Source organism: Talpa occidentalis, unplaced genomic scaffold, assembly GCF_014898055.3.
Source record: "Talpa occidentalis isolate TD23 unplaced genomic scaffold, MPIMG_talOcc4v2.1 talOcc4.14, whole genome shotgun sequence".
Lineage (NCBI taxonomy): Eukaryota > Metazoa > Chordata > Mammalia > Eulipotyphla > Talpidae > Talpa > Talpa occidentalis.
The window spans coordinates 49,861,435-49,884,743 of record NW_023601433.1 but is presented as its reverse complement, the minus strand read 5'-3'; the positions used below and the strand labels follow the sequence as shown (position 1 = coordinate 49,884,743).

The 23,309-nt window shown below is 39.1% G+C and overlaps 1 long non-coding RNA gene across 3 annotated transcripts in view; it reads right to left on the bottom strand.

Annotated features, from left to right (window-relative positions):
* Positions 1–4,023: 4,023 nt before the first annotated feature.
* Positions 4,024–23,309, bottom strand: part of LOC119244631 (uncharacterized) — a 104,638-nt gene continuing 85,352 nt past the window's right edge. For all 3 annotated transcript variants that reach the window (XR_005125095.2, XR_008551782.1, XR_008551783.1), the window contains 2 exons: positions 9,763–9,881; positions 4,024–7,734 (listed from right to left, as the gene is read on the bottom strand). This is a non-coding gene — a long non-coding RNA (uncharacterized LOC119244631). The remainder of the gene's footprint in view (positions 7,735–9,762; positions 9,882–23,309) is intronic.

Sequence of the window (23,309 nt, the reverse complement as noted above, 5' to 3'; positions counted from 1 at the left end):
CCCCATGATCATTGATTGCAGCATTATTTACATTAACCAACCCATGGACACAGCCTCATTGTGTATCAGTGGATAAAAGGATAAACAAATGGATAAATGAATTATATATATGTATTATATGTATAAAATTATATATGTGATTAAATATTATTCAGCCACAAAAAAGAAAGAAACTTGCTATTTGTGACAAACTTGAATATATTATGCTAAGTGAAATAAGTCAGGCAGAGAAAAACAGATTTCATATGATCTCACATGTGGAACCTTAAAAAAAAAAAACACCCAAACTCATAACCCAGAGAACAGATTGGTAGTTGCCAGAGCTGAGGGTGGGAGGTAAAATGTGTAAAAGGGGTCAAAAGGTATAATCTTACACTTGTGAAGTATATAGTTAGGGAGATATAGTGTAGAGCATGGTGACTATAGGTTCTAATATTGTATTTTGTATTTTGAAGAAAGTGAAGCCAATAGATTTTCAGAATATTACTATCATAAGCAAGAAATAAAAACTGACCTAAACTATTAAAGCCATACTGAGAGAAAAAAAGAAAGGAAATTCTAATAAGTGATGTTACAGAAGAACTTATCTTTCTTGTTATTTATCCTTAGTATCCAGAGCAGTATCTAACACAAGCAGACATTTAATGAATATTTAAGTAGCATATTAACTTAATAATTGAGAAAGTATGAGTAATACAAGTAATGAAATAACCAGAAAATCTGTAATTGTCAAGTTATTGTTTATTATTGTACCTACATATATTTGGGTTTATTTTTATACCTGGAAGAATAAAGAGATTGAACACGCTAAAAACAAGAAATTTGTAACTATGGTGATGATTGTTAACTACCGTTTTTATTGTGTTGTCTTGGGTTAGATAATCTTGCAATATATGCAAATATTGAATCAAGTTGTACACTTGAAACTAATATAATGTGTTATGTCAATTATATCTCAGTAAAAATAAAGTTAAAAAAGAGAACTTCATTTGCAGTGTTTCAGCTCTAGCATCAGAAGCATTAATATACATAATTGTTTTAATATACATTAATATACATAATTGATGTATATTATACAATATTAATATACATTAACATACATAATTGTTTTAGGGAATGGGTTAATGCTAAAGGTAATATAACAAATAATTATATAAATTCTGGGGATTAACTTTATTTGCAGAAGATGTCATGATACCGCAAAAACCCAAGAAACTGTATAAAATTATTTTTAGGAGAATTAGATAAGATGGCAGACTATAAGATAAATATACAAATATATCCTCTTTCTTTGAACTTATTGAATCAATTAATTTTGTTACGTAACAAAGCACTCTAGTATTGCAGTGACGTAGAGAGCAAACATTTAGATCTCATTGATGTTCCATGAGCGCTGAGAGCTGGTGTTGGTAGACACTCCTTGAATCTCTCATTTTCTTGTCTGTCTTTCTGAGTTTGCTAAACTTTTAAGATCCTAGTCATCTTTTTACCAGCCATTTTTCAGGATTGTATTTGAGGGAGGAGATAATTTTTGCCTGTGGGACAAGGAGCAGACTTGCTTACTGTTTGATAGAAATTGATGGGATTTCAGATTCAGTGATTCTCTCCTAATGCAATCTACTGTGTGTTCAGGCATCCATCTGGGCCCATTCACATCACTAATATGGGAATGGAGACTCAGGGAATCAACACAAACGTGCTGACACTCTGGCTACTGTCTTTTGTCTCTGATCCAGGAGATTACACACATAAAACTGGCAAGTTAACACTTTAGCTTCAAAGTGAGATAAAATATGAGATCCTTCAGTTTTTGACAGTTGGCTGCTACTGTGCACCAAGCCATGGGTTGGCTTCTGATCTATTTGACAAGAATTCTCTTTTCAGGATCTAGCCTGAAGGAATAGCAGTACCTTGACATGTGAATGCCAGAGAACAGAAGCTCAAGAGGCCAACTGAGATCATACAATCATCCAAACTTCTGTTGGGACATCATTTTGTTATGTTCACTCACACTCAGTGGCTGAAACAAGTCACACGGCCAGCCCAAATGGGAAGAAATATGCTTCATATTTAAGAAAATGTTTCAAACTTTCTACAACATGCATGGTTGTATAAAATCTTCTTACCTACATTATCTACTCCTTCAATAAATGAAAATCCATGTCATGTTACTAGATAGAAATATAGAATATCCAAGTAGTCAAACTGATGACTAACACTGGAGTATATGCCTAACTTTGTGAATATTTGAATGTTGATGACAAAGTACTTATGTTCTGTCCTGAAGTTCATTAAAGGATTTTTGGCTGAAGAATGCAGTGACCTTATTTTTTTTTTTTTTTTTTTTTTTAATTTATTTTTTTATTTTTTTTTTTATAGAGGCATGTTTTTTATTTATTTATTTATTTTATTTGTTTGTTTGTTTGTTTTTGTTTATACATGCACTGGGTACAGTCAGAAGCGTGGGAGGGTGAGAGAATTCACCAGAGCCAGAGTGGGGAGCAGAGCAGGCAGAAGGACTGAAGTACACTGCTGAGGGGAGCAGCGGGCGGCAGGAGAGGTCTGCGCACCATGTGGGATCCTCCTCCGGTGGCCGAGGAGCAGCCGGGGATCGAACCGGCGCCGCAGAGGCCGCGGGCAGCTTCGCAACCCAGCGCTCAACCGCTGCGCCACCGGGGAGGCCCCAGTGACCTTGTTTTTAGAACATCAACGAAACTACCAATTACTTTAACCTTTTAAAATTATTAACTTTCATTGGGCTTTGGCAAACTGAACAGATATATTTGGAATTTTATATGTAGAACCTGAAATTTTAAGAGGTAAACACCAATATTAATGTCTGTTAAGTATGCTTCAGGCAATTACAACCCAAAACCTGCTATAAGGAAAGCAAATTGCTGTTTTGAAAAATAGCCTCTTCTCTTTCTGACTTCATTAATGAAAATGATTTCAGGGAAAAAAACGTAAAATTTCATTTGATTTGCTTGCAGAATAAATTCAGGTAATAATTTTCTGATATAGTTACAGAAAATTCTATTTGGAAGTTTGACAGGAAATTTTTATTCACTCACATTTTGTACTTCCCAAACCATCCCCCATTGGAGGTTTGAGGAGTTAACTCTGAATTGAAGAGTTGTAGTTCCAGAAAGCTATTTGGAAAATTTTTAGATTAAAAACAAGGTTTTTTATTTAATTCAGACGTGATCAGGTCTTTACATGCTCTCATCTAATTCTCACTGACTATGGTTGTGACACTTTTTTCTTTAATTTTTACATTTCTTTTCTTTTTTTAAAAAAAAAAAAGATTTATTTTTTTATTTATACAAGCACTGGGTACAGTCAGAAGCACGGGAGGGTGAAAGAATTCACCAGAGCCAGAGCGGGGAGCAGAGCAGGCAGAAGGACCAAAGTACACTGCTGAGGGGAGCAGCGGGCAGCAGGAGAGGTCTGCGCGCCAGGCGGGACCCTCCTCTGGTTGCCAGGGCCACGGAGGCTTCGGGCAGCTTCGCAACCCAGCACTCAACTGCGGCGCCACCGGGGAGGCCCAATTTTTACATTTCTTAATGTGAAAATAAGGCAGCATGATAGACTTGATGTTAAAAAATGGCCTGTATTGGGTTCTTGCTTCCAAAGTTCAATAGCATGCACATAAAATCACAATACTAAGATGAATAATATAGATCTTAATTTTAAACTCTTCAAAAATACAATTGCTTGGTTTTAGTTGTTGTTTTCATTAATTTTTTTTTTAAAGATTTATTTATTTATTCATTCATTCATTTATTTATTTATTTATTTATTTATTTATTTATTTATACAAGCACCGGGTACAGTCAGAAGCGCGGGAGGGTGAGAGAATTCACCAGAGCCAGAGCGGGGAGCAGAGCAGGCAGAAGGACCGAAGTACACTGCTGAGGGGAGCAGCGGGCGGCAGGAGAGGTCTGCGCGCCATGTGGGACCCTCCTCTGGTGGCCGGGGAGCAGCCGGGGATCGAACCGGCGCCGCAGAGGCCGCGGACAGCTTCGCAACCCAGCGCTCAACCGCAGCGCCACTGGGGAGGCCCTGTTTTCATTAATATTATCATTAAAGGAAACCATGGATTTGAATCAAGGGAATCAGAATGATTCTTCCCTTGTCTTTTGTGTTTTGTTTTGTTTTTTGCTACTTCAGAAAATGCAACTTTTTCTGTAGCTGATTACAGTTCCCTGTACACACAGGCCTGTGAGCCTTCTTTGATTATGCTTTTCTTCCCGGAAGTTCACTTCTTCTCAATTTATTAATAAAGCTAATTCCCTCTTCTTCCAGTTTCAGATCAAGTAATTCTTGCTCTAAAATCCTGTGTCAGATGGAGTTCTTTCTTCTATTCTCCAAAACACCCTGCTCAACCTTTCATCCTAGCATTTCCCACAAACTATGCACTCCACACTGCCAAAGAACACATTTTATTTTATTCTATGTTCTATGTGCAGCCCCATGCACAGTGTCTGTTGCATGCTTGTCTCTCAATATTCATTGGTTACCACATATTTATAGATAACTATATGCAGGTACATATGTCATAGGTTTTGATGATTTTGGACAATCAAGAAAATCTATACTGAAGGAGGACTTCAAAAAGGATTCTAAAGTGAATAGACTATGCCACATGGAGGGTGAGTTTGAAGCAAGATGAGGGGAGAGACAGGGAAAGAATATATAAAAAGGAAGGGAGAGAAGAGAGGATTGGATGTAGGTAAGGGTGTCAAGATAAGATAGATGGGGATTATTAAGGCAATGGGGAGTGGTAGAGGTTGTATTGAACTAGAAGATACATGCTTCATTTAAAGAGGGGCGCTATTACCAAGCATTTATATATTCTTCTCATGTAGGTATTTGGAAACTAATATCAACGTATCTTTTTTTGAGGGAAACTAGAAAATCAGATATTGGTAAGTAGTTCTTAACATAGGCCAGAACACACATCTTGGACTGAATTTGTCTGCCATTTCTGTCATTGTTGCCCATAACAAGCATGTAAACAAGCTGTCGTGACACATCAGAAAAGTGGCCAGGTGGTGGGCAGGGGATGACAGAGAAATAACCATTTGATTTCTGTGGTGTTTCCTGTTGGACAGCACTTTGTCATCAGTGTCCTCATTGCTAATGTTCTCTCTCACTGAGAGCACTGCCAAATTTGTGGGGAGCCCTGAGAAATGTCACACTCCTGACTGAAATGGAAAGATCTGGAAAAGCCCCTGCAGATAGTTTAATTGACACTACAAGTAAATTACCAAGGGAGACGGCAAAGGGGGAATAATAAAAGGCCCAAGATCTGGAAGAATACCTAAGTTACATTCAGGGCACTTGAGGAGGAAGAAAAGGAAGGTAGAACAAGGATAACAAGGAGAGTTTGCCATAGAAGCTGAGGGAATAAAGTCTATTATTAAAATTTTTCATTGGTTAACAAAAACAGTTGTTTTTGTTAATCAAGTGACATGAAATGTAGTTTTAATGACTGTTAAACTGTTTCTGCAGCATTTTTTTGCCTGTAGGTTCAAGAGTTAACATTCCCTGACAAATAATACAGTATGAGAAAAGAGATTGGAGGCAAGTTTCACATCTGCTTTACTTTAATCTTTCTAACAGGAAAAACAATCCTGATGACTTTGCCCAGTTTTTAAACTTGGAATTGTCTTACATGGAACTGAAAAGTCCTCATACACGATGAGATTAATCTCATGGTGTCGAAACTTTTGGAAACCTGGGATGGAATTTTTTCCTAAGATTCGAAATTCACCAAAGAAAGATCCACGATTAATAAACAAAGATGGGGAAATGTTCAACCTCATCTGCAATCCAAGATACACAAATAAAAGCAGCAACAAGATAACCTTAATAGTTTGGAATAATGCTGGTTTCTAGAGCTGGCTGCTTTGCTGTTACTTCTGCTTTGAAACATTGCTGGAGGTAGTTCAATTGGGACAAACCCTACAAAAATAATTTGGCAAAGCATTTCAAGAACCACAAAATATCCTAGTTTTGTATATTTTGGAATTGGATTTTGAAATCTACAAAGTAAGGGAAAAAATACATGTCTAAACCTTAGGGTTTTTATGTCATTTTGTAAGATAGTCAGTGTACGTAGAATAGCTAATTTATGAGTTCAGTAGATTATCTGAAGTTCGTGTCCCTATAAGCAGAGCCTAAGATGGCAGTTGCTGTGCAGTGATTTAATGAGAGTGCTGGTAGGTAATACATAGAAGGGAGACTGGGACCCAGAATAGGGCTGAAGAAGCAGCTCCATGAATAGTCTCTCATTAGTCTGAACCCACAGAGAGCTCTGGAATGTGAACAGCCCAACAGCATTGTCCCACCTTCAACAGTGTCAGTCATTAGCTGAATGTCATCTCTGAGGTAGGGTATAATTTCCCTACTTTTCTAGGTGTGGCAGCTCCTATGAATGCTGGAGAAGGGTTCAGCTCATGATCCCTGGGCAATGAATGCACTGGCTTGGTATAGGGGTCTACACACTGGCAAGTACCCCTCTTCCATCTAGCTTGGACAATAGGATTGATGTGTAGAACCCAGCTCAGTTTGTAGAGTCCAGGTTTCATCCTAGATGAATGAAGGATGAATCATCTAGGATGAATCCTGGACTCCAGTCAGGCTTCATCAGTTGACCCCTATCTCTTTTTCTTTTGGGAACAGGGTGTCCCTATATCTGAAAATGGCTTCTTCTAGTGGGAATTGCGCAATTGTTTCTCCAGCACATCCCACCGCTTTCCACCCCACCTTTCTAACACTCTGACCATAGATGAATAGCTGAAGAGATTAACAATAAGAAGGAGACATTGGTAAGAGGAAGGCAGAAGTGTGGCTTTTACTACTTTAAATGTGGAGGACTATGCCTGTTTTTCTTATTAGTATCAAATCACAGTAACAGAATGGATGAGTCAGATCCTGGTCCAGTCACCTTTGGGAGCATCTGTCCAGTTCTGTTGCAGGATGTGGGGTGTGACTTGTAATCCAAAAATGTGCTCCCTTCTGCAACCGTTGAATGACACAGGTAGTGGAGAATCAGGCTGGTCTTCTGCAAAAGAGCTTCTTAGCATTAATTCCTACATCTAATCCTTTTATTTATCTTCCAGGTAGTTTTATTTTTCTTTATTGAGGCTTAAATGAAATTTTAAAGTAAAATTGGGAGGAATCTCCAGCTATCAGGAATGGTCAGCTTTCTGTCAAGTTAATTCAGAAGAGTTGTTAAATGGGAAAAATAGTATTTGCTAATTTGAGAACTCAATTAAATTGATGTCTTTTTTTTCTAAAGACATCTTATTTAAAACAGACATTCTTATTTCTACATGCGCTTTAAAAATTTAAAAATGATAAACATGCAAATTCAAAAATAAATGAAAAGCATGGAGGTTTTTTTTTTGTTTGTTTGTTTTTTGTTTTACCTAAACACTTAAAAAATATTTAAGAGACAGGAGAATCCAATAAAACTTGAGATGATAAAGAAGCATAAATATTGTACTAAGGTATTATTAAAACACTAAATCTTTCCAAGTCTCAGTTTCTTCAGTCATATAATGGGAATATTTCTTTCCTCCCTGGGGCAACAGGGCTGTGGTGACAGCTGGAGTTGTTTATCCTGAAGACTCTTGAGCTCGAATGCTTGGCTGTGAATGTTGGCTTCACACACACCAGCAATATGACCTTCAGTGCATTAGCCCCCCTATGCCTCAGTTTCCTTTCCTGAAAAAAAAAAAAAGCATAATAAAAGTATTTCTTTTCTGGGGATGGATTTGAGGATTAGATGAATTAATACCTGAATCACTAAAACATTTAGTTGAATACTTGGTGCACAGAGGCATTAAAGTAATGTTGGCTACTAATTTCTCAGATATCATTATGATTTTTAAATTAAATAATGCATATAAAGAAAATAATGAGCATTCAATAAATGCTATTACAAAGATTTGATCTGTATGTATTGTTTAGCAAGGGGTACATGCTATATGAACCCACGTTTTTCCAACTTGAGGTCATCATCATTTATAGCGAATGGATCACCCTCCAATGGACAATTAAATGGAGGGTTTACATGTGAAATATCAAAAGATCTCTCTGAGTTCATATTATTAGTATCATGTATCTTATTTCTTCATTTTTGTTCAAGAACTACAAAATGTCCACTTAGCATAATGGATCATACTGAAAACACAAAAAGAGAATAATGACTAAGAAATGGGCTTTAATAGAATCTGTTCTTCTCCCCAAAAATTACAAGAAAAAGGAAGGAAGGACAGAGAGAGGAAAGAAGGAAGGAACAGAGGAAAGATGGGAGGAAAAAGAGAAAGCATGAGCATGAACAAATAGGTCATAAAAATAAAATGGCTTCATAAAATTTAAAATCTAAGATGTAGCTCAATGGGAATATGTGCTGAGAAACTGCCATGTAGCCAGTACTTGCAGTTCATCCTAGAACCAGTCAACACTGAATCAGTGCTATCTAGCATGAAAGGGCAGAACATCATCTCATTCATTTCCAGACCAATGACCATCTAAGTTTTTTTTTTTTTTTTTTTTTTTTTGCCATTTCAAGTATTAGAGTAAGGACTTGAAATTTATTTACAAGATAACATAGATACATTGAAATGAAGTGTTTCTGAAATCAGGTGTTTCTTCTCTAGTTGATGTTTCCCTATAAAACCTGTGTTCTGCAAAACTATGTACAGAGTAATTGAGTTGATGAAGAAATAAGGTTGGAGCAGGCCACTGGAACTATACAATTGTAACCAGAGCAATATAAGAACAAAAATTGGTTCCTGGAGCCATAACCTCAAGAGCCCAGTTAGGCAGCTCTTGGGGAGTCTAGAAAATGCACAGTGAACAAAAGTGTGGCCACGAGCTGAGGAGGCAGGGCTGTGGCAGTGCAGGCGGGGAGAGCTGTGTGCTGTGAAAGGTGCACCCCAGGGAGGCACTGCTACCTGACCTGAGGTGGAGCCATACTGGCTGGCTTTACTTCTCTGGGGAGGGTGCCCCAGTGGCTGGCAATGTTTATTTTCTTAAAAATACTTTTTATTGGTTCCTAGCACTAGTGTTGTAATCAAGCTGAGTTTTTGTTTTCCTTTTTTCTGCTGTTTATTGCTGTTAAAACAGTACCCCTTGCCTAGAGAAAGATCATGAACCAATGTACTTTCTCACTACTCTCATTTCCTGTTGATCAATTGCAAATGAGTTAATTTGCACTAATATAATCAAAATGGTGTTCAGAAATTTCATACTTTTCTAGACACACTGAAAACAATTTATAAAGAAAACATTGCTTTTGACTATCTGAAAGAAAGTTATAATTAAAGTGTTGGGGATCTTTGAGGGAACTGAGAAATAAGCAAAGGAGTCAGGTAAAAGAAAGCAAAATGATATTACTAAGGCCCATGCTTAGATATCTGTGTCTGACGTAATCTGGGCAGGTTCTAAATGTTTTTTATGGATTAACCCACTTAATACAGCAATCCTTGCAAGGCAGTTTTTTACTACCCTGCTTTTACAGATGAGGAAGCTGAAAGGTAAAATCACTGGCCCTGAAGCCAGAGACTGCACAGCTTGCCACATGGATCATCCTTCCACAAAGCTGCCTAACTCCTGCAGTGGCTGCATTTGTTGTGGTTTTTGCATGCAGGCTTGCAGTAAACCCCTGAATTAGGCAGAAGTAGCTCCCCCCAGGCCACAACAGAGAGATGAATTAAGAGGGAGCAGCTGTGAGAGAGATTTTGTTACCTGAAGCAAGGAGGAAGAGAAAGTATGCTGTGTGCTTTGTCACCTGTCACTTCTTGTTCTTTATAGATGCCAGTCCAGAAAGTTCTATGCTTTTTCATACTTAATACCAGCCGTGGCTCCTGGGAAGAAGAGAGTATAGCCTTTTTTTTGATTGCTGTTTAAATAGACACGGAAACAGTTTTTCTCTAAAATACAAAGGAATCTTTCTAGAGATCTTTAGAAGTCTCTAGATCCAACATTAGTATTGTCCCAATTTCCTTCTCTCTTGGGGAGGTGGGCTGGGATGTGAGGAGCACGAAATGAAGTAATTAAACTGATCTAGGAAGAAGCACTGCTAGAGAACCCAGTAGTGCCCAAAAGGATGAGTCCTGGGATTTGAGCAGAAAGGGTTTGTATGGGCCTCCTAGGAAAATGGAGAATACAGATTAGCATCCAGGCCTCAGGTCCAGTCGCACGCATGCTGAGGAGGCTGAAGGAACAGAGGGCCTTGAAGACTTCAGACTTACCATCCATGGATCTTTGTTCTTTTACCCTCAGCCTATTTCCAGCTGTTTCCAACTTCAAAAGGATTAAAGGATTGTGGCTAACTTCAGGAGTTGGAGAGTAGGAGGGTATTTATGACTGATCCCAAGGCTTAGGAGTCAGAGAAGGAAGGAAACCTTGATCCCAAGAAACAGGTGGGTACAGTGAAAATCAAAGCAATGGGAAAAACCCAAGAATTCTTGGAAGAAATGGAATTAATTGATCCAAGGCAAAGGAGCAACCCAGAGGACAGCCATCTGGAGGCTAAGCCCCCACAATGCCCCGCAGGGAAAAGAGACTCTGGAATCTCAATTTAGAACTGGAAAGCATTTTCCAAAAGAGAATTGGGATATACAAATGCAAATAATGTAAAAAAGGAAGAACCTGCAGGGCACCAATTTTAGTTCAATGACGTAAAATGAGGAGGTAAAATGGAAAAATAAAGGATATAATAGGAAAGAATGGAACTTAGATTTAAAGGAGGTGATACTTGAGCTACCAGATGTGCTCTAAATTTGAGGATGGGAAGCAGGAAGTACCACTCTAAAATGGGAGATGGGCATTTGTAAGGTGTACCTTGGCAGCTGGCAGAGGGGTGGGGTTAGGCCAGTGTCTTTCCATGCCCCTCTGACCACAAGCATCATACTCGCCTGGTATCCTGGTTAACAGGACAAAATCCTGTACTTCTTCCCAGACTTCCTAACCTAGACCTTCTGCTGGTGAGGCCCAGGCACCTGCATTTTAACAAACACTCCAAGAGTGTAAAATTCTCCTATGTACTACTACTGGAGAACCAGTAATCTAGGTTTTCTTATCTAGAAATATTGGTGCCTGGATGATAAATGAGAACAATGATCCAATTATTTTCCAGAACTATGAAGACTAAACCTCCATGAACAAATCATGTGTTAAAACTGAAAAAACCTCAGGGCCTCCCTGGTGGCACAAAGGGTTAAGACACAACCTATGAAGCTGTCTGCAGCCTCTGCAGCAGACCTCTCCTGTCTCACCCACTGCTCCCCTCAGCATGCACTTAGGTCAATCTGCGTGTTCTGTTCCCCACTCTGTCTCTGGTGAATCCTCTCACCTCCACCCCCCCTCCTCTGGCCTGTACCCCAGCTCTTGTATGCATAAATAAATAAACCTTTTGAAAAAGGAGGGGAGGGACTGAAAAAACCTCATTACAATTACAATGTCCCTAATGCAAATAACTGGTGTTCTGGTGCATGTAATTAGCGGAATGTGATCTGTTTACCTAAATGATTGTAATTCACATTACCTTAAAATATTTCAAGCCTGAATTTTCAATTCAACAGGAGAAAGACAAGCAGGAGCTGGAGAAGTGTTGTAAGGATACAGTTGAGGAACACCAACTCTTACTAGCATAGGATCCAGGCAGTTAAGTGTGCTGTTCCTACAGTTGAGTTGCCAGGGAGATGAAAAGTCTTAATCTCTTCCCTCTCTCCCCTATCCCATGAGGGTGTCCTCTAAGAACCCTAACTCCTGATTCCTTTCCAGAAGTCCAGCACACTCACCACTGAACTTCCCGGGGCCCTGCTACTCTCTTCTCACAGCCTGGGCGGCTATCACGAGCAGGACAGCAGTGACTTCACATCCCAGGAGAGAAGAGCCATACGCTACCCTTCCCAAATCTCTCAATTTGCTGGTAAAAAATGAGGTTCACAAAATTTACGTGTCTTACTTGAGAACAGGACTCATTGAGAGCCTCTCTGTACCTTAAACTTAGGTCTCCTAACTTCTAACACACTCCTTCTTTTCCATCATGTGCTTGAATTTAGCTCCCACTGTGCAGAAGGTGAGCAGGTGGTTTTGGGGAATTGTCAGCCAGGCACTGGTGAACCTGCTCTTTCCAGCACCACCAACTAGCATATTTTTTTTTTTTCTCCTAGGGATTATACCATTTTCCTGGCATATTCATTTATTTACTTTTTACTGGCATAGTTAAATCACAACTCATTTTGAATCATTATTGGTGGCAGGATCTTACCCACTGATGAGAGCAGCAAGGCATGTCTGTTTCTCTTATGTGATTGTTGAACATCACTCTTTTGACTCCTGCTTGCTAGTTTCTAGCACTGTAACCACTGTAGCCAAGGGGACCAAAACCAACATTGCTTGTGGTAATTTTGAAAGGCTGAAGTAATGTAATTTGGAAATAAAACGAGGGTCGGGGGGCAGACGTGACTACACTCAGTCCAGATGGGCTCAGCATCCATGTGTTGAGGTAATCAGCAAGGGTTGGGAACTTCCTGGGACTATACTTGGTCCCTGCCCATGAGTACTGTGTTTCCAGAGAAGTTTATGGATTGTACAAGAGTGTCCTCAAGCTTATAGGAACTTTACACTTAAGAATAGCCATGTCCCATAAGTTTAACAGAGAATTTGGGAGAAAATAATCAAAGCCTTTGTTACATCTCTACTCAGTAGCCAAGTAGCGCAGGAAACCATGAGGCATATGTATAAAAAAAAAGTCACATCTGTTCTTCTCTATATATATGACCTTTGTTTCAGCATGACTAAGTGGACATGAGGCTGTCTAGCTGTCGGTTGAAACAGGTACTTTACAAGGCTTTGTCCTCAGCCTGACAACTCCCTGAGACATCACATAAGTGTGCTTAGCGCCTGTCAAGTGATCTTCTATTGCTCTGTGGAGGGAAAGCAGGCCTTCACACACCCTTCTTTCTAGCCAAGTACGAGCAATTTGGCAAGTTTACCAGGGCAGACTGCTAGATAATTCTCCTGGAAGTTGTCCTGGGATGGTGAAAGCTTCGACTCTGAAGGCCTTATCCAAGAAATCCCCGAAGGTCCCACACCATGAACTTTACATTTTTCTTTTTGGAATAGATAAATGATCCTGTCAAAAATAGACCCCATGGTCACAAGGAGAAGAGAACAATTTTTTTTAATAGAAATTCAGTCATCCTTTCACTCCTCTGCAAGAATGAAGGGGGAGAAAGGTGTTAGTGGCATATAACCAAATATAATAGCTTTAGCTATGTGAAACTCTTTATACATCTTGGAATTTTTGAAGCTAAAGCTGTCTATGCCAAGATACACTTGGGCAATACAACCTGAGAAAACAAAGTTTTAAATAAAGCATTCTGACATCTTTTTCTAATGACACATGCAATTTTGTAATATACCAAGCTGACGTCTTTCCTTCCAGCTCAGGAGAGTGTAATACCGTATGCATCTGGCTCCAAACCAGGAAGAAAGCTGGGCTTGGCCTCACCCCTAGATTCTCTATGGCAGTTGATCCAAGAGGCCTAGATACAGAAGTTTGGGGGACCTGGTCCTGTTTCCTTGGTTTCTAAATATAAATATGCATAGACGTGGTCTGGAAATAGGCAATGAGGATGAGAAGTCATTCTGGGTCCAAATGTAGATGGGATGAGGCTCCACCATGCCTCTGAAGTCACCCAGGAAACCTAAAGTCATCTTTCTGTAGGCTGATCAAAGTTTCTGTAGTCAAGCTCAATTTGATTTTCTACAGTTTAAATGTTCTAGTTAAGTCCCTGAATTTATTTTTTAGAAGAAAGCAAGCAGACATTTTTTCAGTTAAAGAAATGGCATATCTTTGGCTTGCATTAGAGGCTGTTGGGCCCCCACGCTCTGTTGGAAATTCACAACATGGGAATTTACAGAATTTTCATAAAAGCAAATGAAATTACAGCATCTCTATGAACTCCCAGGGTGTACTTCTATTAACAAAAGATGTTTTGCTTTACTCACACCTGCTATGTTCTCCATGGGGGCTCAAGCGATACACATTCCAATCGAGCAGCGTCAATAAAATCAAAGAAAAATTTAGTTCCAAGGAATGGAATGAAGATATACAATATTACCATCCAAGGTACATTTGAAAAGAAGCTGACCTACTTGAACTGGCTTCTTAAGTAGAAAATTGTTAAAGAAAAATAGATTTTTGAGCCATAAATCATACAATTGTGAATTTGTTGAATTTTCTATCTGCCAGCTTTAACACATCTCCTCTATGTTTGTATGCATATGTATGTGGGGGTCGGGGAGTAGGAAGTAGGGCCAGGAATGTTTGGAAGAGAAAGGAGAAAAAAGAATAACATGATAGGAATCTCCTTTTTCCCCCTCTTTGCATGTTATGGAAAGAATTAGAGAGTCTTCAAAAGGTCTGACTAAATTAGTGTGTTTATATTCATTCGATTTTGGTCTTAAAAATAAAAAACTTTATGTTTTCTTTGTTCTAAGTCCATGAAATCCCACTTTTCTAAAGACACTCTGTCCAAAGTACAATAAGGTAAGAATTTAATTTCCTCTAATGGCCAACATATTCCTACCTATACACAATATCAATATTTCTAAGGTTTTGTTGTTGTCCTGAGACTCACAAAACAACTAAAAAGCCCTCTCTTTGCAGAGTATTATGTTGGTTGTCATCCCTCACCAGACACACAAGCGCACATGGACCATGTTGAATTACAAGGAAAGGGCATGGTCCCTTGCTTTAAAGAGATTACTCCTTTGGGGGAGCAGAAAAGTAACATATTACTGAGAAAAAAATTTTATTTGTGAGACAGAAAGATTCCTTTTTATTTGTAATTTTCTGGCTGCATTCTAAGGAAGGAAGCTCATAAAGAGAGTCCTTTGCAGAATAAAGTGACAGATGTGAGGATGACAGATGGGGAGAGGACCATAGAGTTCTGCAAGGGAAAGGATGCACTGGAGGTAGAGAGCATGGAGCAAGGAGGTCCTTGAAGCAGGAACAGATGGCTCAGAGCTGTGAAGCAGAAGGAAGGAGGGCAGAGATGCACTGAAGAGAAGCCCTGGAAGAACAGAGATGTACTATGGAGACTTTTCTCCATCTTTCATTCATTAACTAATTCACTTGTTTGAATATCTTTTCTAAGCATCTGCTACATGATGGGCTCTGTGCTAGATATTGAAGAAAGGTAGACACTGACCCTGATGAAGCTTCAGTAAACCATCTCATGTCTCTTGGAGGCCCTGGGAGGTGAATTTTCTCTTCCAGAAAATAAGGAAGGACTAAGAGACCTCAACAAAATTAGCCCAGTATGAGAAAACAGGAGATTGCCAGGGAACACAGCCACACCTGCTTTACTCACATGTCTGAGGATGTTCAGAAAGGGAAAGCACAGAATGTTGACCCTAAACTTGTCATTACTGACTGGTGAGCATCTAAGGGTAGGAAGCGCATGTGCAGTTGTGCAGGATGGCGGAAGGAAGGGAATAGCTTGCTTTGGATTAGGTTAGTCACTTCTCAATGTGTTATACTGGGTTTATTTAGTTAGGTTGTTCTTTTACCTTAGTATGAAACAATCTTTGTAGTTTAAACCTCCAGAGCAACTATTCTCAATGGAGGTAGCCCAACAAACTGGTGCACTGGAATAAGCTGTGTGGAGTGCAATATTTTCTTACAATAATAAGTTCCAAAAATGTGCAAGTGAATCACCATAATTTTAAAAATGAGTATTGAGAAAACATGGATAGTTAAGAAGAGATTCCTTCTCTCCCCAAAAGTCTCAATCTTCTCCATTGCTGTGACACATGTGATTGTGCTTACTTGCTTGACCTTACGGGCAGTCCTTGCTCAGAGGCTGTAACTTCACTCCTTTCTGTGCCACTTAGAAAGGAAAGGCAAGTGAATGTGAGAGAGATTATTATAGGCATTATTATTCCATAAAGCTAATTCTTTATGGAATATTGTGGAGAAAGAGTATTATAATTGATTGATAATGTCTGCCATGGAAATGGAAAATGGGTGGGTTTTCCAATTTCTGAGTTGGAGTACTTCAATGAGTTCTGGTGTTGTAGATTTTAATTTGCTTTATGCTGTGGTCATTTATAAGGTTGTATCTTACAAAGTTTCATCCATAACACTTAGCCCAACTAGGTCTTGCACCCAAGGGGGTTCAACAATTATTGTCAAGAATTGATCTTGTACACCATTTAGCTGAGTGCTTCTAACCTGTGTGTTCTCTTAAAGTTATTGAATAGTTTCACAAAGGCATCCTGTGCCCATATAACAATCAATATGGGTAAGTATGCAAAATATTTTTCTGAATTATTGTACAATAAAATATAATAAAATTTGATCAATAGTAAAACTTTTAATCACTAGAAATTTCAGGAAATGCAATATTTTGGTTTTCTTTTTTTCAAAGTCAATGGTTTTGGGAATCCATCAAGCATCTGTTCACTTTTCTAACTTGGTAAGCATAGTCCAAAGGACAAAATGGAAGCTGTGGCAGCATCTCATAGACTTCACTCTAGCCTTTTGATGGAGAAATTTGAGTCAAAACAAAATGAACTCAAGATAGCCACTAGAAGTTGTTCTAGATTCTCAGAGCATTTTGTAGATAATGTAGATTCTCAGAGCATTTTGTTGATAGTGACCTCCTTATGAAAAGACCAGCTAGAGAAAAACAAATCCAGAATGAACATTCTGGTAAGCCAGGGTTTTTCTGTCTTGTTGCCTGAACATGGATAAGAGGTCAGAACTCTGAACTATCAAACTGTTGATAGTTCCACAAGACTTTAATTCATTTTGAGGTAATTTTTTTAAATAAATTTTATTTTTATATTCCCCATACAATTGCAACCCCCTTATTTTGACCCCAATCCCTCCCCTCCCCGACCCCACCCCTCATAGAGTATCTCTGGTTCATAGTTGTTTGTTGATATTGATTTTCACTTTCTTATAGTTATTCATTTTCCTGGTCCCTTATTTAAGTTTTCTAGATTCCTGCTATGAGTGAGACCATCCGGTATTTTTCTTTTTCTTTCTGGCTTATTTTGCTGAGCATGATCCCTTCCAGCTCCATCCATGTTGCTGCAAATTGCATGTGTTTATCTTTTTTGAATGCTGAGTAATATTCCATGGTGTATATGTACCACATCTTCTTGATCCAGTCATCTATTTTTGGGCATTTGGGTTGTTTCCCAAGCTTAGCTATTGTAAATAGTGCTGCTATAAACATAGGGGTGCAGGTGCTCTTTGGAATTGATGTTTCTGTGTCCTTTGGGTAAATACCTAGGAGTGGAATTGCTGGATCATATGGAGAAATGGAAAGACATACCCTGCTCATGGATTGGAAGAATAAACATTATTAAAATGGCCATCCTACCACAAGCAATATACAGATTCAATGCTATTCCAATAAAAATTTCAATGTCATTCTTCAAAGAAATAGAACAATTATTGATGAAATTCATATGGAATCACCAAAAACCCCGAATAGCCAAAGCTCTCCTGAAAAAAAAAAAGAAGGGAATGGAGGCATCACACTCCCAGACTTCAAACTATACTACAAAGCCATAATCATCAAAACTGCATGGTATTGGAACAAGAACAAACACACAGACCAGTGGAATCAAATAGGAAATCCAGAAATAAACCCACAGATTTATGGTCAACTAATCTTTGACAAAGGAGCAAAGAATATGCATTGGAGCAAAGAAAGTCTGTTCAATAAATGCTGCTGGGAAAACTGGGTCGCTGCATGCAAAAGAATGAAGCTTGACCACTACCTCACACCATACACAAAAATCAACTCAAAATGGATTAAAGAACTAGATATGAGACCTGAAACCATAAAATACAGAGAAGGAAATATAGGCGAAACACTACGTGATATGCACATCAAAGACATCTTTACAGACACATCACCCAAAGCAGTGATAGTGAAGGCAAAGATAAACAGCTGGGACTACATCAAATTAAAAAGCTTCTGCACAGCAAAAGAGACAATAACAAAAACAAAGAGAAACCCCACCGACTGGGAGAACATTTTTGCACACAACACTAATGATAAAGGACTGATCACAAAAATCTGCATTTTGAGGTAATTTTTGTGTATGGTGCAAGCTAGTGGTAGTTTCATTCTTTTGAATGTGGCTGTCTAGTTTTTCCAGTACCATTTATTGAGGAGGCTTTCCTTTCTCCAATGTCTACTCTTGGCTTTGTTGTAGATTAACTGGCCATATAGGTGTGGGGAATTTGGATGTTGAACCTTCCTTCTCCCCCCGGAATAAATCCTACTTGGTCATGGTGTATGATCCTTTCAATGCATTGTTGAATTTGATTTGCTAAGATTTTGTTGAGGAATTTCATTTATGTTCATCAGGTCTGTAGTTGGTCTGTAGATTTCTTTTTTTGTGTTGTCTTTGTCTGGTTTTGGCATCAGAGTAATGTTGGCCTCATAAAATATGTTTGGAAGTATTCTCTTTTTCAACTTTCAAAGTTAATTTCTTAGAGGGTGTAGGGTAAGGAAAAATACCAGGCTTTTCTGCCCTCCCGCCATCAGGATAGATGAGGGAACCCTGTGGTCCTGAATGCATGCCTGATGGCGGGCACCTGAAATAGGGTGTGGGCATAGGTAGATGGGATTCAGCTGAGCTAGGACTGTGCTTTTTAAGGGCAGCGTCACGGGGACACCAGCAGCAGCAGAAGCCAAGAAGCCGAAAGAGAAGTAGCAGAAGCCAAGAGAGAAGCAGAGAACACCGGAGAGCCCAGATAGAGTGAAGACTTGCTGGGGGCTGGGAGGCCTGCCAGCCTCCCGGCCCCCCAGCACCCCTGCCTGCCGTGTACCTGGTAATCCCAATAAAAGACCTGCAAAAACCACTGAGGACTCTGACTCCTCCTTTACCCGGCCTGCATGGGATCAGAAAACCTGCACTGTGGCCATTCCCGCCCTTACAGAGGATAAAATAGTGATGTTAGTCTGGGGTCCGCTCCAGAGACAGAGTGAACCTGAAAGGCAGGCACTTAGACCTGAGAATCAGTACCAGATAAAAGCTCAGAGAAGTTGTGAAGCAATGTGATAAAGGGTCAAGTGAAAAGTGGAACTAAGGAAGGAAGCCAGAGGTTAGCCTGATGGAAACAGTATCAGACCACAGGTCAAATGGACAGGAAACAGGTCTAGGGTCATGACCTAGGACAATCAGGAACAGCTGGGAAAGGGAAGTGGTCAACATGATGGACCGAGGCAAATATTTCAGGATGCAGTCTGGGAGCATAGAGAGCATGCTGGGTAACTTTTGACTACGTGCTGACAAAGTGATGTGGAATAGGTCAACTAGCTTAAAGGATTTTGCAAATGACTTTGTTAAGGTATTCTCAGGTGCAATATTTATACCAGATTGTATAAGGTACAATATTTATATGAATGCATTTACTAGTCTGCATTAGTAGGGAATTGCCATTTCTTCAGGAACTTCACATAGACCTGTTGAAATTTGAGATTGAAATGAGTAGGCCTGAAATTTAATCTCTAATACCTCCTCTTCTCCAGGCCTCCATACCTCAGTTGAAGATATCTTTGGGGACAGAACTCCTTTCATAAAATGAAATTATGCCCATAAGCGACATAAGCAACATTGCTGGGCATCACAGAGTTGAATGACCAAAGTTTGCTACACATCACGAGGGCCAGTTGTACAAAACTGAAGTTGCACAGGTTGACCTCAAGCTAATTTGTGACCTTTATTCCTTTCTTTACTCCATTCTCTTTGTGGTCAGCATTATTCTGCCTTCTAAACCACTCAGTTTATTAATAGGTGTAGGGTAAGGTAAAAGTATCAGGCTTTTCTGCCCTCCCGCCATTAGGATAGATGACTGAACCCTGTGGTCCCGAATGCATGCCTAATGGCAGGCACCTGGAGTAGGGTGTGGGCATAGGTAGATGGGATTCCCCTGGGCTAAGACTGTGCTTTTAAGGGCGCCATCACAGGGACACCAGCAGAAGCCGAGAAAGAAGCAGAGGAGTGGAGAAGCCAAGAGAGAAGCAGAGCCATGAGAAGAGCAGAGAGAACATGAGAGAAGGCCTGAGAGCCCAGAGGGAAGACTTGCTGGGGGCTGGGAGGCCTGCCAGCCTCCTGGCCCCACAGTGACCCTGCCTGCCTGGTAATCCCAATAAAAGCCTGAAAACCCGCCGAGGTCTCCAGGACTCTCTCCTCCTTTACCCTGTCTGCATGGGATCATAGAAAACCTGCTCCGTGGCCATTCCTGACATTACAGCATAACAGCAGCTATGTCCACATTTTGAGTCTTAGTATGTGCCAAACACAATGGATAATTTAATCCTTGCCACAACCATAAGGGGAGGTAATACTATTATTCTCCATTTTATGAATGAAGAAATTTAGATTCATAGAGGTCAGTTAACTGGCAATTATACAAGGTCACTTAACTGGCAATTGGCAGACATGAAATTAAAGGGAATTAAAGCCGTGTCTATTTGACACCAAAGCACAGACTTTTACCACTCTCCTGAGGTCCTAATAAGAATGAGTTACAGCTACTGATGGATTAATTACATCCAGTGGATGGAAGTTTTAGGCAAAATACTATTACTTTCATAATTTGTGTTATTTGATGTTTTGTTTTCAATTATGGAACAAAAGTTTGGATCACAAGTTAAGGAGAGCAGAAGCAGAAGGAAGGAGACTCCTGACTGATAAAGTGGGCAAAATTGGGTAAGCCTGGCATTATCAGTTGGACTGATTTTTTTTTAGTGTGATCGGAGTGTGTGATCTGAATAGGTCGGCAGAACCTGCCCCACCTCTTCCAAAGACCCAGGAGGAACAGCTCAAGACTGGCCCCCCCACCCATGTTCTGTTTTCAGAACCTGTACATGTTTTGGCTAAGTTTCTTATCAACTTGTCCTAAGGCCCGGAAGTCCCTGAGACCTAAGACAGATACGTATACTTGGACACTTTTCCTCTCATTGTCCTTCCTCTTTGCTCCCCCTGAACATTTCCCTTTCCATAGCCTTTTCCTCATCTGGTCTGCGTGAAACTGCTGATAATAACAGTAAACACTTAGATTACTATCCAAACTCTCTGCATTTCCCAACTCGTGCAATTGTCTTCAGCATTTTAGAATTATTTTTCTAAATAATTCTGTCTTCACTTTATCCCAAAGTGCATTCTTAGTAGGTACCTTGTATTATTTTTTTTACTTCTGATAACAATGTTTTTGACAACAAAACATGTCACATAATGTGCCCTCTTTGTCAAGAGAGGTACAGTATTGAGCACACTTCCATATTTTCCCATAATCCCTGCTTTATCCCGCCACCCTCCTAGTCACCTCCTAAGTGCCCTACTTTGTAGCATTTGCTGCATTTTCCAGCCTTATCCTTCTCTCTCAACCCACATATTGGCAGATTTCTAACTGTCCCTCAAAAGTGGCTCCAGGCGTTTCTTCTTCTATTTATTTACCTTGCATGAGTAAGGGCATCAGCCATGAAATCCAACATGGGCTTTAGATACTGTCTCTTCTCCCTTGTCTCCTGCTCCTGCTGTTCACCAATCTGTAAAGCGGGATTAACCACAAATGGTAGCAGTTGTACCCCATCCTCTGAGGAAAGTCTGTGAGCTACATTAAGGATACTCAAAGTTTCTACTCTTCCTTTTTTATTCCCTTCAAGAAAAAAAGAAAAATCACTCAACAGAGTTCTATGGACCTCCAAGGGCCAATGAAAGAAAATATTTTAACAATATACCATGTCACCATGAAATGCAGGCCATCATATTTATGGATTTGATAAATATGAGGTATGTTGACATTAGAGATCATAAATTTGGGGGTTGGGAATTTGTTCTTGGATTAATAGACTGTTGAATGACATCTCTTATTAAAGTTAATTAAAGGAAGTAGAGATGGTCATCTAGTAACAGAACCTAGCCCTCTAAGGAATAGTTTATGATTACAAATGTACAATGTAGGTACAAATTTGCACATACATATGGGCATTGTATGTGAAGAGATATACAGTTTGTGTCTGCATTTATACACATTTTCTGATACAAGTAATGACACCCAAAGAGGCTTATTTCCCTATTTGTGAATTTGTTCATGAAAATAATATTATAAAGTCAATGAATCAAACGTATTTCATTGTATGATTAATGCATATTATTAAAGTAAAGAATAACATTTTGTAATATTTTATATGTTAAAATAATTGACACACAGTTATTTATGCACACAGAACATGCTTGTTTTCTCATGTTATAATTCCCATCCTCCTTTGGGCAATTAAATCAGGACATTTATTTCAAAAGATCACTATCTTAAGACTTTTAAGAATCCCTTACAGAAGTCTGCTTTACCAGACCACTGGTATCTTAAAAAAGTCAAATATAATGAAACTCCATTTTTAATATTAAAGATACAGAAAGGATATAAAATCAAAGGCAGAGTAACCCATTCTGTCTCTTACTTTGGAAGAAGTAAGTCTCCCTTTGAATGTAGTCTCTCCTGTATTTACATTAAGCTATTTATTTTTCATCTTCAAACTCACCAACTTAATGGGTCCTCCAGACACTACTTATTCCTAAATCTTTAGGAGACCCATCAGCACAATATTTTGTAGGTCTCTTCTGAATTCTTTCTGCTCTTATATAGACTGAGTCCCTGGCATACCGAAGCTGAAAGAACAATTAAAGGTGAAGAGATAAGGAAAAAGGAATAAGCTGCTTCAACTGAATTGCCTAACCAAAAAAGATACTTTTTGAACCAGACCAAAAGGTTTCCTAATGAAATCACTACATACTATTCTAGAACATTATCAGAGAGTTAACATAAACCTTAATTGCTATAAGCAATATAGAGAAATTGTCTATTTGTGTAATATGATCAGGATGTGAGGCATTGAGGAGCAAAGTTAATTCCTTGACTTGCCCAAGGCTGCAACATTCTCTGTGGACATGGTAAACTTTAACCACCTTACATGCCAGCTGCATTTCCACCTACTGGTGGTGGTAACACAAGCTGAAACATCTAGTTTAAAAAACATTCTAGAAATATGCAGTGAGAGTCATGACACTTTTTAATCTGTCTTTTAATGTAGAGATATATCTTCTTAGAATTTATCCTAAAGGAGTGGAAAGACAAATGCATAATTTTCATTTCATCTTAATTTTCAATCTATATTTTAAACTTGGCACCAATTCAACTAAAGTCTTCTGATTTTTCTTTCAAGAAACTATTTAAGACGTTTGCT